We start from the raw sequence: 16,980 nt of genomic DNA, 5'->3' as shown, positions 1-16,980 counted from the left end.
TACAAGATAGCACCTCTGAACAGTCAGTCCATATTAAACATTTAGGAAACAAGAAATGTTCCGTATGTATTATTAAAATAGGTGTCAGCACACAAGAGAAATTTTAGCAGACAGTCTATGACAGGGACAATGCCATCCAATTTTGAGCCATGAACCTAAAAAAAAAAAAAAGTTCATTAGTACCAGCTGTGAGGTGACTGCATTTCATGAGTATATATAGACCTAGTCATTAAATAGTATGAGCATTATGATTAGCTGTGCATGTAGAGAATTTTTGAGTGGAATTTTATTTTTCTGAGCTTAGAAAAATATTAAAATTCTACTAACAGTAACATAAATTAGATTCTTTGCCTATGCAATTAATCACGTATTACAGTTCTCACAGTCACCTCTGGCTTCTCTGTCTTTGCAAGATTTTTCAGCCCATCTTAATTTTTGCAGTGGTGTCCCATTTCTCAGATAAATAGGTATAATTCATGTTGCCAGCTGCCAAGGACTACTGTATTTGCCAATAAATGGGTATCAGGAATAGCTGAATGAATAGACGTCTGAATTGAGAAGAGAAAGTTTAAAATTAGCAAACAACTTGAATGCTGTCAGATCTAAACTAATTTCTATCATCAGGGATTCATCAGGGACACAGCTGTTGGAGTGTGTGACATAAGAGAGAAAGTCAAGGAATATTTACTTGAGAGAATGAAATATAGCAGGAATTTTCAGATTACATTAACTGAAATGATGTTGCATAAATACATGTTTTTTTAAGGGATTATGAAGTAATCAAGAAGAAATGGAATAAATATTTCAAAAATAAACTCTCTTTGACGTGAGGTATAAAGATGTTCTGTACTTAAGGGTTCTGTAGAGCAGGTGACCAGAGAAGTACAGTTTTGTTTAAAGAATAGACATTTTTGTACTTCAACCAGATAAGTTACAACACACAAAAAGTAAATTTAGTCTTTTTAGTAACTTGTATCGAGCTTATTTTTCCAGTTCTCACAATCTGCTGAAATAATCAGTAGGCTTGCAGAAACCAGAATATTCAAGCTTGTGAAACTTTAGGTTTGTCTTCTAAGCGTTGAACCTAACTGACAGATTTTGAACTTCACAGATTTTGAATAGTTTCTTTTGGACTATGTTGGACTATGAATTTACTGAAAGGGATGGGAATAAAGTAAAAAAAAAAGTAATAATGTTTTATACTGATAATTTCATCTTTAGTTTTTTTTAAAAAAAGTGCATTTTAGAGAGCCAAGAAGAAAATCCATGAAACTTGGTAATGTGGTTACAGAGCTTCTCAAATCATAGAACCATAGTCTGGTTTGAGTAGGAAGGGACCTACCATCTAACTCTAGCCCCCTGCCATGGGCAGGGACCCCTCCTGCTGGCCCAGGCTGCCCAAATCCCTTCCAGCCTGGCCTTGGGCACTGCCAGGGAATGGGGCAGCCACAGCTCCTCTGGGCAGCCTAGACCAGGGCCTCACTGCCCTCATACTAAAGAACTTCCTTATATCTCATCTAAATCTACCCTCTTTCAGCTTTAAACCATTTCCCCATGTTGTATCACTACATGCCTGTGTAAAAAAGTTGCTCTCCATCTTTTTTTTATAAACCTTCTTTAGATACAGGAAGGCTGCTACAAGGTCTCCCTGGAGCCTTCTGTCCTCTGACCAGCCCCAGCTCCCTCAGCCTGTCTTCGTGGTTAGAGGTGCTCCAGCCCTCTGATGGGGCGCTCCACGAGCACTTTGCCCGGTAGTAAGGTTGGAAGCATATCCTCTGGCACAGAAGAATAATTTGGAGCCACAGAGAGATCATACAGAGTTTTGTGACTAGCAGGCTTGGCCAGAAAAAAAAATAAAAATTTACTTTTCATGTAGATCTGACAATACATTGAAATTAATTAACATTGATACTGAGAATGAATTGTGAGTTTGATCTTTCTAAGGAGCTTGCCCTTGAAATGGAAGGGATTGAAAGAAAAATACATTTAGGATTAAACAGTTTAAAATGGATTATGTAAAAAAAAAAAAAAAAAAAAGACCTGAGATGAAATGATTAGTTCTAGAACTTGAATAGTAGAAGTGAGGTACCCAACAGTACTTTGAGAGTCAAGGGCTATGCTGACTTCAGAGCTTGTATAATTTCTGCACAACTCTTTATTATGTCCGATTTCTGTGAATGCCATCTGGAACAGTCTGAAAATTACTTGTTTTACATATTAGCCCTTTTGATGGTGGTATATCAGGAAGGCCTGTAGAATTCCTGCCTGGCAGGGTTTAATCACAAGAACAGGCCAGGGGAAGTGAAGTAAGCCAGGAAAGCCTGGTATGGCTTTGCTGTGCCACCTGAGGCAGATCCTGCATTATGAAGCAGAGTAATCTTGTCAGCAGGCTGATTGGCCTCACATTTAAGAGCTGAGGAAGAAAAAAAGCATTTTTTTTTTTTCTTTTTCCCCCTTTGGAGGTGAGAAAATGGAATTAGTAAAAGAGAGGAATTTGGGGTTCTGCATTTATTGTTTATCAACTACCTGTATTACATATTTTGGGTAAAGGGTATATATTTGAAAAGTTCTTAAATGAACTAAAGTAGGCTGCTGTATTATTTTCTTCTTCTTTCTTTTTTTTTTTTAACTGTCAAAGGGCTCAAATCACAGGCCAGCTGTTGGCCAAAACAGAAAGACAGCCCTTGTTTCTTAGAGCTTATCCTACTGGGAGTTGATTGAAAACTTGATCCTTAATGGCCTGTTGCTCTTCCAGTTAGTCACTTGAAAAAGTAAGATGCTTTCTCATGTGCTTTTAGTATTTTATTATTTGACTAATTCAGGGAGAAATATTCTGTTTATTCATTGTGCCCTGAGAAAGGGGAATGGAAGTTCAAAACAGCTTTGTGAAACCAGTAACTCTCTTCGTTTTATTTTTTATATCATTGACTCTCTTCATTATATTTTTTATTTTTCAGAGGAGAGTTCTTGACCTTCTGTACTGAAGAGACTTTTCAGATACACTTTTACCTGCCTAACAGTATTTAGTATTCTTTTTCCATCTTCTCCCCTCCAGGACACAATGCATTCATTCCTGAGGTTTGCACATATGTTTAGATAGGGTGATATTTTCAGCATGATGCCACAGCTGTGTTGCTCACAGTTGCTCTGAACCAGTTTGCTGAGGTTGTCAGCTTCAAATTATTCATTTAAACTGATCTATTCATCTCTGCCACAGGTCTCAAAATGAGATGTAAAGAGATTTTTACATTTTTAGGACATCTAATAAGAGTGATAAAAATATGCACATGGGTGGAGAATGACCACATATTTTAAGTGTGATTCATTACAGACTCTTGTCCAAAAAGACTTTTCACTTGAACTAGCATCTTCTTCGCTCTCAGCTGCTGCAGCTGAAACTGTATGGATGGGGTATGTAAATTCAAGGCAAGCTTCTTATTTAGCATTTCTGCCTTGCCAAATGAATCATAGATAGGAAATCACTGAGCTTGCCAAAATTTATCATACTGTGTCTCCAAAAGTGAAAACAGGTTTTTCATATAGCAAAGCAAATGCTGTGTTTTGCCACAGATAATATTTTGAAAGTTGTTACAAGGTATCTTTGTAGCACAGATTTTTTTTTTCCAAACTGATTGCATACTTCAAAGTACCAAGCTTTTCAAGATCCTCGTAAAACTAATTAATCAACCTTGCAAACTGCATATCTTCCTTTCAAGTAGATCCCACAATCCTTCTACCTTGGGGAATAATTTTCTTGTTTTCCTAGCATTTTCCCAATCTAATTATTATACCTCTAAATAGGAGATTTGTTATTACACAACATGATTAATTAGATATCTTACTTCTTTATCAGGTGAGAAATCACCAAAGGATTGATGATAAGCTTATGAAATCAACAAAGGCTGTATAAGGCAAAATGCAATTACTTCTCAATTAAAAATCCATTTGACATATTTGAGAGATTAATAAACAAATTAGATTTGTTTCTAACAGAAATAATTGGATTTTTAAGAAAAGATGAATTATATTTGATACACCTCATCTTTATCTAAAGCATAAACCATAACAAAAGTATAAACTTAGACACCTAGAGGTAGCAGAGACTTAATTTTTCAAACATGAACTCTTAAATGATTAGAGTTCTTAAAATATAGGAAGTAAATAAATAAAAAAAAAAAAGGTAATTAAGAACTTGACAGTGTGAACATCTTGTGTTCTCCTTTCAAAAAAATATGCAATGACGAATTGGATCTTACCATCAATGTAAAAAATAATGTAATAATGTCAGAGATCCTTGGCTTCACGAAGCGTCTTCCTTTTTCTGCCTGAGTGCCTATAAATTCCTGATTTCTAGTGGTTCTGTGTGCGTGTCACTACCGCTGACCTCTTGCGCTCTCGTGACATGGAAGTCTCGATCTAGGGTCAGACTCTGTTTCCACTTACAAAATCAAACAATATGTTTAGTATGTCGTTTAGGAATCTTGAGGCATTTTTGCCATTGGTGGATATTTGCCCATTTTTCAAAGAACTGTAGGAGATAGAAAACTTCCGTAATAGGTCTGATACTTAAATCCGATGGAACTTGTTTCTTCAGCAGAGCTGAACCTGTCTTGATGCCGTCCTGTGACTTTTTGGGGCAGTTGATTCTTTCAGCAAGACTAGTTTCTTGTATTGTGAAGAGTCTGGAAAGCACAAACGAATGATAATAATCGACCATCTTCTGGCTAAATGAGAATGTGTTTTGCACAGAAAACTAGATCTGAATTGAGCTTTATTAATGCAATTTTCAGGGTATGAAGAAACTGTCTGAAACTGTAGGCTTTTCAATCAAAAAAAACTTTCATCATATCCAAACATTATCTGGAGAACCATATGGATGACTCTCTGGCAATCTGCCATTTATCAAGCATCTGATCTATCAGTTTCTGTCTTCTCTTGAAAGCCTTATGGTAAAGGCCCACTGATTTTTCTTCTCAATCCTTAGCGATCAAGTAGTCTTTAAAACAAGTAAAGATATGATTTCATTATTTTGAATTCATAAACGCAGAGTCAGTGAATAGCTGCTTCCAGACTTCAGCTTTAAAAGCATGGCTAAAGACTGTAATCAACTTTTAAAGTCAAAAGACTCTAATAATATAGAAATCATAGTATGTGAAGAGAAAAAAATAATGTATCTGGTAGGATTTCATCATCCTAAGTTTTAATCTTAATAAATATTATAAATACTCTATAGTAGAAATGCAGAAGTATCCGTTTCCAACATTTTCTCCAGGGTCTGTAGTATGAAGAGTTATTGACATTCTTTTATTAAATACTTTATTTAGGTATAAGTGAATATATGAGCTGATCAAAACTATTTACAAGCTTCCTTGAACTTTTTCAAACTGTTCTAGAATAAGGTTTTTTTCTGATGTAGGAATCCTAATCTTCTGATGCTTTTAAGTAAATGTAAAGAAGAAAAAAATGAAAGGAGACCCTTTGCATTAAGGCATTTTGCTATTGTTACATACTTCCTAAAAATGGTAAGGAGATCTTCAATGGTTTCACTTGTGTGCAGACTGACTGGTGTGTGTAATTTTTCATGTGCCCATTTCCAGGCCGCTGTGTTAATAATCTCTCATTTAATTTCCATCTTGGTGCTGTGTGAAATGTTTTATCTAATGACTTCCAAATACAGGTGAGCAGCATTTCTGTTCTCTTCCTGCTCGCTCCTACGGGAAGGGGGATAAAACAGTCATCTCACATCTTTGATAGACCCATCCATGGAATGAAAAGATTACATGGAATTAAGACTTATCCTTGTCTTAATATTCCAAATGAACTTTGATTTTTTTTTTTAATTTGTGATTCTTATTTTCAGTTGCAAATAATAGTGTAAAGTATCCATACATGTAGTTTAACATGGATGTTTTTGAAAATGTCTGTTTTTATTTTTGAGGACATTTAGTGTCACCAGACAAAAGACTAAAAATTACAGTTTAGATGGGAATTGAAAAGCAGTATAATTTAGAGATGCATGAAAAGCATATAAGATGATTCTTGAAAACTCTTGATCTGAAATTGGGGAATAATTCCTACTTTTCAATTTTTATTCATGTTTGATTGCTATGTAAGTGTTTTCTGCTGACAGCTGTGTTAATTCTCAGTTTATATTGAGGATTAAGAAAATTGCATTTAAGCAGAACAAATGTTCTTTAAATTCTATCTTGGGGAAACTTTGTAACTTATTTAATAATTCCCCTTCAAGTGTAAAATTTACAAAAAACCAATGACAGTAAGAACAGAAGATAAATATTGAATATGTTTTTGTGAGAACTTCACAATTTCATTTGAGTGGGGATTTTGATCCCTATGAATTTACCATGCTATTCTCCTCCAGGCATGTTCCATATAATTTATTTCACAATAGGAATTTGAATAGCACCTATATAATCCCTTTTGTTTGCAAAATAAGTAATTCAGACTCTTATTGTTCACAGAAATAAAATATCTTGAATCGTAATTTGACTCATCACGTTACGTTATAAAATTGAATGTTAATACTAAGATTTCTGTTGTTGATCGTTTTTACAGTGTGACAATTGGATACGTAACTCCATTCAAGGATAGCTTTGACTCTGCAGTTTAGGTTCCAAATTATAAATTGCCCAGGTTGCAAATTACAGATGCTGAGATGACTTTGGTAGGGTCTGCATTTCATAAAAATAATGCTTTGCCAATCCCAGTTAAAAACTGGAATGGGGTGCTTTTCAACTACCTGGAGCTCCAGAAATATTAAAAAAAACTGAGTTAGTTTGAAATTGTGACTACGTTAGTTAAGAAGCAAGCAAATAACTTGAATAGCGGTCTGTCTCATCAAAATATGGAAGCCCCAGCAGAAAAAGAACCAACCTTCTGTAATTGCAACACTTGGCATTACTTTCTTCCATGAACGGTGGGTGATGAGTGTCCTATGGATGTAATTGGAGATTATCTGTGCACTCAGCACAGAAGGGGTATCTTCAACTAGTAGAATAAAGAAATTTGATTTTTTTTGGCAAAAGGGAATTTTGTCTACATTTCTTTAGAATGTATCAGGTATTCTCACTAAAATAAATAAATAAATAAATTAATTAATTCTTACAGCAGCCAGCATCTGACATCAGAACACATTTTGGTTGTTTTGAGGTTTTTATGTAGAATAAGGTCTGCATATTTTCCATGTATGACCATAATTAATATTCCCATTGCTCAAAGTAAGTCTAGTGTTATGGCATATTTCTTTCCCCTATTTTACAGTTAGTGACGAATTTCATCTGGCATTCCACTTGGACCATATTTCACTGGAGATGATAGAAAGCTGAATGCTGTTGTGGTTTTAATTGGCTGTTTGATAGACAGCGACGTGTCTTAAGTGTTCTGGGATATTGCTTCATTTCAGTGTACTAAAGGGCTAATACAGAACCTATGGAGGCAATGGAAAAGCTTTTGTCTTAGCGTTGGGCCCTAAAGAATTGCCAATACCTATTTGAAAAAACATCTACTTTTCAAACCAAAAGATCAGTCATGATTTCTAACTGACTGCAGTAACACCTTGATTGAAATAAGGTAACTTGGTATTTTCTATTATTAAAAAAGAGATTTTTTTTTTTCCCTTGAAGTTTCATAAGGAAATACGGACTAAACTTAAATTTTCTGCATAAGAGCTAATCCCATTTTCTTTGTACTCTTAATGCTCTGAAGCTCTGAATATTCGCTCCTCCAGTTTCAGCAAATGAGTAATACCTGGAGGGACAGAAATTTCATATACGTTTTTCCCCCGAGGTTGTCTCTTCTGCTGACTGCATGGCTGTCTCTCTAAAACCATTCTATCAATTGCTCAAGTGTGAATGCTGTGTAATATGTTTTATATCTGGTAGGTTGAAGCTTTGTTCTCCTACTGGGAGTTTCATATTTTGATGAGACAGCTTTAGTTTCTTTCTTTTTCCATTTCCTAGAAATCCCTAAAAAATGATCTTGTTATATAAGAAGTGCAGCAACTACAACTTCCTAGTTACTTACCTACATAATTTACTTTCCTCAGTAAAATAGTAGAGAAACTGTCCAGTCACTAGTGACAGGCTACAAGTTATTCATGGTTGTAGTAAGTACTATGCTCAAATATATATTTTGAAGTCTCCTCAAAATGTTTTGGTCTCATAAACGTGTTGATTTGTTTGTTTATATTACTTGTGCAGTGTTATACTGTTTAAACCTCCTCATGGTCAATAACAATCTAAGACTTAAGACAGTTATCTGTGGTTTGGAGGTCCTGCATTGCAGTTGCACAAAAGCAGAGTGGGAAATCTGGGTGCTGGGATTTGTGTATGCCAGAACAGAGGAGCCCTGGTCTACGTGAGGACCCAGGTATTTAGGTAAAATGCAAGATGTAATGCATATGTGCGTAAATGTAGCGCTTACCAACCATCAGGAACTGCTGTTACTAACTCTGGTCCCTTGTATAATGAGTTCAGTAATGATTTAGTCATGTTTACGGTTTTGATATTCATGCTGTCTCAGCACCTACGCAAACTGTCACTTCCATTCTCTGGCTGTGCTCGTAGCGGATCGGAGGAGACCGTCAAGTCCATGAGAAGGAGGTTCTGTGAGGGCTGTTAAGAAATAGCGTGGAGCTGAGTGAGCTGCTGAGCTGAAGGCAGCTGGAGGCTGGGAGAACATAGAGGGAAAGGAGCATGTGTTCTGGGCCTGGCCTACGCTGGACGTGAGACCTTCCTTTGCAGCTCTTTGCAGAGCAGGGACGCTGAGCTCAGTGGGCCTGCGTGCTGGTGGAAGTAGAAGGATGATAGCAGTCATTATAACATAGAATTGAATTCAGGTGTTGTGACATGTTCGGTTCCTGGAGTTCTAGGGGCTCCAGGGACTCTGGGTGTTAAATGGAAGCCTCAGAAGCGTCTGCTTCCTCAGCACCCTGCCTACCCACTCGGAGACACCGGCGTGAGGGTGAGGAGCTCTCTGCTCCGGGGGTCCAGCCTTGCCCAGGCTCCTTCCTAGACGCTGACTGTGAGGTGCCTCGGTGGAGGAGATCTGTGGCTGCTTACACTGCAGCACAGATTTGTTTATTTTTTATTTAAATACCTTCCGTGGCCAGTAGTATGTGCAAATATACTGTATAGCATGGAAATGGTGTTTATGGACAACTTTTGTAGTTAGTGAGATGTTGGCTTATGTCTTCTGACAGGTGTTTATATTACTGTCCATGTTTGTAATTCATTGCATTGTGATTAGTTTTTGTCCATTTAAATGCATTTTTTTTTTCTAGCTGTTCTTACATAAGCTGATATGGAGATTAGTTCCATAGTTAAATTGATGTAAGACTGAATGGAAAAAATCCTTTTGTTTGATATTTAAATCAGTTCTATTTACTGTCTTCTTGGCCTTGCAATCAGAAAGAAGAAACAGAAGTACCCGAATTGATGTCAGTTATGTCATTTTTTTCTATGACTATGTGATTTGTTCCATATCATATGTATTCTCCTGTGTATAGCATCCTTTCTGCTTTCCACGTTGTGGTGTTGTTGTTGTAGAGTTTTCAGTGTTTTTTTTTTTTTTTTTGGGGGGGGGGGGCGGGGGGGTAGGGAGGAGTGGTGGTGGTGGTGTTATTACTTGTGCTTTTTAAACACTGGATAATTTATGCAGGGTTAAATACGAGACATAAGAAAGATGCTTTCCTTGAAACACTGGCCAAACCTCTCCTCGGACTGATGTGGTTGAGATCAGACAGACATAATTCCTGAAACACAAAAATCTTTTTAGTTTGCTTTTCTGCAGAAAGTAGATATTAATTTTAATGAAGAAAACTATGACTTTGGTAATTAGTATTTGAAATGATATTGTGTTTTTTAAGGATTTTAGTATTTGTAAAGAATGAAGATTCAAACTCTAGAGATTAAATCCACTCATTTATAGCTTCTGTCACATTAAAGGAACTGAACGTAAATCAATTGGAGTAAGCAAATGTAATGTAGCATTATTTTCAAATGTCTGTTATATAGATAGTCTATAATTTAAAAGCAGATTATTTTTTTTGCTTTACAGTGTTTGTAAAAGATATGTTTGGTTTCAGTATTTTTATATTCAAAATGTTAGAAAGAATATGCTATGGGGAAAAGTCTGGCTGCTTATAGCAGATCATTATGTATTTCAACATAGTATGAGCGGTGTACTGGGTTGTGAGTGGAATTTGAGTTTGTAGACAAAAGAGAACTATTCGTGTTAGAAATACTCATCCCCAGCATACCTTACTCACTCAAGATGATCTGATCTGACTCCATCAATTCTTGAAACTACTTCTTTGCCTCTTCCAAATGTGAGTAAATCCAGAAAATATTTTATCTTGGCTCCAGCTGCTACAATCATGAGGGTCTCAAGTTTAACATGAGAGATTTCACTGATATGCCTATGTGAAGGAAATGCATATTTTGATTGGTATCAGAACAGTCTCAGGGGTTCAAGGATTAGAGAGCAGAATGCTTGGCCATGAAATAAGTGGAATGGAAACATGTAGCTGTAGCTTTTTAGGAAGCTGGTAGGTCAGACTCCATTATTTCTTTCGTTAGAGGTGAACAACTTAGCAGCTGAGGCAAACCTGTACTTTTCTGTGGCATGTGAGTGTGTACTAGCATCCAGCAAGAGGATGTTGATATGAAGATGTCTGTTTATCCAATGGACAAAGAATGTAGTAATTCTAATGAGTGTTTGGTGGTTAGGAATAGAAAGCCAAGGAAATGCATCAGAAATCCTCCAAACAAGAAAACACAACTATTTGTTGCTGTTGTTTATGCTGTGTCTGACAGAGTGATGATGCATTTTGTTTTTATTTTGTTCCCAGGACCATATTGTTTTTCCACGCTGCTGAGGACTTCTGAGATAGAAAACCATCTGCAAGTTTGCTTACAGATCAACCCCTTGTGAAGCCCAGGTAATGCACTGGGAAAATTATCATGTTGCTCTAGGGTTCTCAGAAGTCTTAATCCCTGAGTTTCTTTAGGGCAAAGCTCCTTAATGAAATCACAATATTTGGATGGCACAGTCCCCAGGATATGTAAACATGCTGCCTAAACAGCTGTTAAATAATTGTCAGTGTTTATTCAGGTTCTCAGTCAGGGAGAGGTAGATTTTAACACACTTTATGGTGGGATCTCCATAGAGAACAAAGTTAATCCTTCCTCCTGTGGTTGTATTTCAGAACTGCAGTGCTCTTTTCTGAAGTCACTGATTTACTGTGTGCTGACTAAATGGTTTCTATCCATTTGCACCCTACTTTCTTTAGAACTTTTTTTTTTCTTACTAACATTGGATTTAGATGATTATTAGGGATATTCAGAGAACTCCATGAAACTGTACTTTTAACAGACGGTGCAATCAAACCTGAAGTCTCAGCACAGTGATCTCTAAACAAGGCATGTTTCAACCAGTTTGTGTCCAAAATTGCATGCAAGACTTTGCACTTGTTCAAATGCCATGACACAGTGTGTTATATGGATATTTGCTGTAATACATCTGTACAGTTCCATGCTGCTAGATGCCTAAGGTTAGGCTGGATGTGCCATACAGAGCATAATTTATTTTTGGACAGAAAGATATTTCAAGTGATAGAAAATGAAGTTAGGAACAATGTTTGAATCCACTAAAAGAGAAATAGTTTTTAGATATGTATTGTGTGTTTAGATCTTTGGAGCTTTGCGCTTTATATTCAGATTTTGTAAAATTAAGGAGGGAAAAAAAATCACTGGATCTAGTGGGGAGTGACTTTAAAAGTGAGCTATCTAGTTTCCACATCGGTATCAAGTAGCCGATCATTACTTATGGCAAGGTTTTCCATTGGTATAAAAATTAAATGGTTAGTCATCATACTTCAATGCACATGTGAAATTTTCATAAGAGTTAAATAAATACAATGAGACAATACATGCTTTCATGTCTTAAATGCTAAGATGCAAAAGGGTAAATAGAATATGAAAACTGTTACTGGGTATATGGTCTAAATATGCGCAGTGATTGCTCTTGTCTAAATATTAGCTGTCTGTCTTAATGCTTTGCACTGTGGCATCATGACAGTATGAAGCCTGATGTGATATAAATGATGCCAATGTATGCACTGTTGGCATGAGCATCTGTCTCCTTGGCAGAGTCCAAAGGCAGCTCCTGGCAGCTTTGGAGTTGCCTCTAGGTCTGTCATATGGTTAAGCTTCTGACTTTTCCTCTTTAGCTAAAGTCCACTCCATCTGGAACATATTAAATTCTCTTTCACCTTTGATACTAGAGAAACACTTGTGGTAACATAGTGCATTCTGTACTCAGGACTCTGGAGTTGCTTAAATAAGCCAAGTCTCCGTGCTTAGGAACATTACGCTTCTGAAGAGATTTGAAAAAATGCTCTGGATGTTACACACCAGAACTGAAATCTGAAAAAGGATGAGATGAAAATCACTGTTTCGTGTAAAATGAACAAGGAAATTACAGTGCAATTTGTCGTTTCTTTTTTTTTGGGGGGGGGTGGTCAGGTAGAAGTAGAAATAGGAAAGGGGGAGAAAGCAGTACTGAACTGATCGTATTCTGTAGTGGTATTTTACCTCTCAGTGCTGATTAGGCTGCTAGACGAAATCTGAAATGCATAGTCAGCATAAAGGAGTGGGAGGGAGGAGGGTAAAAACAGGCACTGTAGGTCAGATAGAGTTCTGGATTGACCCCAAAGGTTGTTACAGATCAAGGCATATTATAGCCCTGATATTTAGCCATGTTATACAAAGGTTTGACTCAACTATAGGCATTAAAGGAAAAAAGTAGATGATGTACTTTGGACTACTAAAAAGTAGTCAAAAAATGTGGGCAGTGGCTGCTTTTCTTTTTCCACTTTCAACAGCTCTTTCATTTTCTTAAACAGGTGCATAAACATTCTATATAGAAAGCATTAAGACACCCAGTTAGCTCCAGCACACCAGAGGATTTGGTCCATACCCTGCTAGAACAACTGAATCTGAACCTTAAAAGTACTAGCGCATATCAGCATTATACTGTACTAGATACTGCAAAATGAAATTACTCTCTTCCTTCCTGCTTCTCGGACTAGTTCCTTTGGTGTAAGGGCCAAGGGTGACAAGTTTCCAGTCATAGCTGTAGTGGGATCCAGGCTTCATGAGATAGAGCAAGAGAGAAACTAAAAAGCTTTCCAAAAAGATTGAGAAACTCACAATGGTCATTCATTTTTGATTGCATCCTTTTCCTTCTTTCAAGCTCTCATATAGCTATTTAAACAATGTTAATGCCTCACAGTGTCCTGGTAACATCTGCGTAGCACAGGAAAAAGGGAAAGCTTGTAGAAATTGAAATGCTTCAGAGTCCCTGTCACTGAAATAGACCACCTTTGGTCAGAGTTACAAAACCACTGGCAAAGTAACACACATTGGAAAAACAAAGAAAACAGAAGATGGGAGGAAATAGCTTCTTTGTGGTTCGAGTGAACAGCTTATTCACTCATCTTCTGGATCCCAGCACACTTCTTTGGGTCTCTGTGGCATCTGGCTGACTTCCTTTGGTTTCTCTTCACACTTTCTGTCACACCAGGAGAGGGCTGTACGTGCTGCTCCATCCTGCCCTGCCAATTACAGCAAGGGGATAATGACACTGACTCTATTCCAGTGCTGGCTAGGCTTAGAGCTGATTAGACAGATGGGCAAAAAGATGAGGAAGACTTGACTCTAACTTTGAGGACTGAGATCTGAAAGGTTATTTATATATGACGTATATATTTATATATGACAGAAGGTTATTTTTCCTTCTTGTGAGGTATAGCATAGGCATTTACGTGTTTTTTTATGGTAAAGTGAGATTTTAACAAAAATCTCAGTTTCCTGTCTCTTTTTCTGGCTTGTCTAATATATCCCAGTTCATGTCAATGAAGGTGACTTATACAGACAAAAGCAAAATGTTCTTGGGAGCTACCATGTTGATAAGACTTACTTAGAGCTCTTTGTAACGTCCTCCCTGGCAGAAACAGCATGCCTGAATGTTTGGACATTTATTTTTTCAGCACAGTTTGAAACTCATTTGATTCTGTTAGCCTGTGAGGATCATTCAAATCAGTCCAGGCAATCCATGAACCCTGACATCAATTTGTCTGCCAAAGTCACCAGTTTAATAAATAATGGTATTAGCCAGGCAAAGGTTATGTCCCTTTAATATTCATATAACACTTCACTATGTGTTTTTATATCTTGTTTGAGCATTCACCTGGAAAGACAGCAAGCTTGAAAAGCTTATTTTGAAGAGAGCAGTGCTAGTTGCCAGGTTGTCACGCAATATGTTGTTTCCCTTCCTCTGCTGCGTATCTAGGAGGTGAGCTTCTGTGATGGAGATAACTGAAGACAGACACTAATTTGGGGTTTGACATTTTACAGACAAAAATAGATGCAAAACAAAGAATGTTGCTACAGGTATAAAAATAAGCAAGAAAAAATAATCAGAAATGGAGAGAAGCAGGTGACTTTGTGAAATAAAAGAAACCATTAAGAATAGCATTGGAATTCTAGTTTACTGTAGAGTCTTTTCTTGATTAGCTATGGGGATTTCAAACCACTGCTGAGTCTTCTAAATAGGTGCTGATGATCCTTATACTTACGAGTGAAAACCTTTTTCTTTTTCCACACTGGGTTTAGAATCTTACGTACTTGTAAATGTAGCTGCCAGATTATATAACTGCCAGATCATGCAACTCCTACACAAATTCCCAACAGAAATCGGATTAACTGAGGAGGTACATACTTCAGCAGTCAATGTCTTATAGACCAAAAATTGGCAAAGGTACAGCAACAAAAAAATGTATTCCATAGTCTTTAGTTTCTGCATTTCTGTCTTGTCGCTGCATTGTAAGAAAGGTTAGAAAACGAGAATTGCTGTGAAGTTATCGTATAAATTAACTGCCACTTACAGATAATTGTAAGATCTGAAGACATAATGTTAAAAGCAGAATAAGCATACCCTTTAAAATACAAAGTTGGCCTGTTTTAGGAAAAAAGAGTTATTTAAGAAGGGAAAAATTCTTAAAGGAACCTAACAAATATGGTTAGAATACTGATGACTCTCTCCTACACTCACCCTGGGAATCCTTTGGTGTAGATCTGTCACTTTTTTCTTGACGGATGTATTTTGTTTTAGGCATGTTCGGGTAATAAATGCTGTAAGTGTAGCCTGCTGCACAACACCAAGAGCTATCTCAGAATAATAGAAAGTTTAGAGCGTGAATCCATCCATCACAAGGGAAGACTACCTGAGATGTGTGAATCAAATAAATGTCTGTATACGACTCAGAAGCTGATAGCAACTTCATTTATTTTGTGCTTTAAAGGAGAAGAGGGTAACTTTCAGCCTAACTTCACCAAAATAGCCCTAGCCTTTAAACTTCCCATCACTAAAGCCAGGAATGAAAGAAAAGGGGACCTTTTTTACACTTGATAGGTAGATTTATGTGTGATTTGGGATAAGGTATAACAAAGAGAATATATACTTTTTCATACAGCATTTTCAATCTTGTTCCTTAGCTCATCATGAATGAATTTGAAGGCTACATAAAATTCTAATTTTAAATCTACTTATTATAATTTAATATTTTTATTTTGTAAGTTCTAAAGGAGCCAAAAACTATGTAGTTCTTACTCCCCATATCTCACTCTGTAGATCAAAACCATATGAAATAAGCAAAAAAGGGTCAGTAAGAGTAGGGATACAAAGAAGGTACAGTGGAAGGACAGACAGTTTCTTCAATGCATATGTTCTGGCTTGTTGGTTTTCTTGTGGTTTGAAAATAGGAGAATCTTAGAATAAAAACCTGGCAATCTGTTTTTTTTTTTTTTTTTCCATGGAAAATCAGTTTTAGTCTAACAAGGAATTGCTTGCAATTACTTAACTGTTTCTTATACTTAAAAGTATTTTGCATTCATAGTTTAAAGACATATAAAGAGAAGGATAAATATATTTATTTATATATATATATATATATATATAAAATAAGGGTATAGCTACAATGTTTTTTTTCCAGTTAATGATTTAATTGAATTAATTTAAATATCTAGGTTAATAGCTGTCCTTACATCACTAAACATATCCATAAAATAAACAAAGGGAGAGAGAGAGTTATGACCTTTCCATGAAAAGCCCTAAGAGGGAATTACAAGATTGAGGATTATTACAAAATACCAACTGTACCAGGTATACAGCATTTGGTAGGATATTAGAATGTTGTTGACTCAGTGGCTCGGCCTTCTACGTAAGAGAAATGCTCTGTTCTATCAACCATATTTTTTTTTCTGCTCAAATTATTATTATTATTATTTGCTTGTTTGTGAAGCCAGTGGAGACTTTTCCAGGTCTGAGTTCAGGGTATGAACAAGTTTGTTCTGTGACCTTGCCTGTCTCCTTTTACTTTGGTTGAGAAGTAGTGAGAGGGTAAAATGTGTTTTCTTGTGGAATAAAAATCTGGAGCTTAGTACAGGTTTTCTTTTGGCAAACTTGCTAATGATCTATTTTAAACACATTTTTAAAAAGTAGCTTCCCAGTAGGAGACGATTGTAGAGGAAGACAGCATTCTAATTTTGCAACATGTTTGATGAGGGAGAACAGCATATATGAGGAAAGCCATAAAATCTGAGTGTTGTCTCTCTCTTTAGATGCCTAGATAAATGACAAAAATCCTACTAAGCCATTTCTTTTTAGATGTAGGTACTGCAGTTTTGCTTTCATGTTTCAGAGAGGTTATGCTGCTTGTACAGGACCATGCAACCAGTCGATAGTAGAGATAGGAACAGAATTCCTGATTTTCTAGCCCACAATATGCTCAAGGCACTGTAGAATAAAGTTGTAAAAGAAGGCCAGTCGTGAGCTCTACACTCAAAATAGAATAAATTTCTTGGACTACACCTTCCTTTTCAGATGAGTTGGATTGCCTTT

General features: G+C 36.5%; 1 long non-coding RNA gene across 1 annotated transcript in view; it reads left to right on the top strand.

Moving 5' to 3' along the window:
• Window positions 1-16,980, top strand: part of LOC121077385 — a 153,086-nt gene that overhangs the window by 70,047 nt on the left and 66,059 nt on the right. Inside the window, exon 2 of the long non-coding RNA XR_005824010.1 lies at window positions 10,868-10,957. This is a non-coding gene — a long non-coding RNA (uncharacterized LOC121077385). The remainder of the gene's footprint in view (window positions 1-10,867; window positions 10,958-16,980) is intronic.

Source organism: Cygnus olor, chromosome 13 (genome assembly GCF_009769625.2).
Source record: "Cygnus olor isolate bCygOlo1 chromosome 13, bCygOlo1.pri.v2, whole genome shotgun sequence".
Classification (NCBI taxonomy): domain Eukaryota; kingdom Metazoa; phylum Chordata; class Aves; order Anseriformes; family Anatidae; genus Cygnus; species Cygnus olor.
The sequence above is the reverse complement of the archived record's forward strand: the minus strand, read 5'-3'. Positions and strand labels throughout refer to the sequence as shown.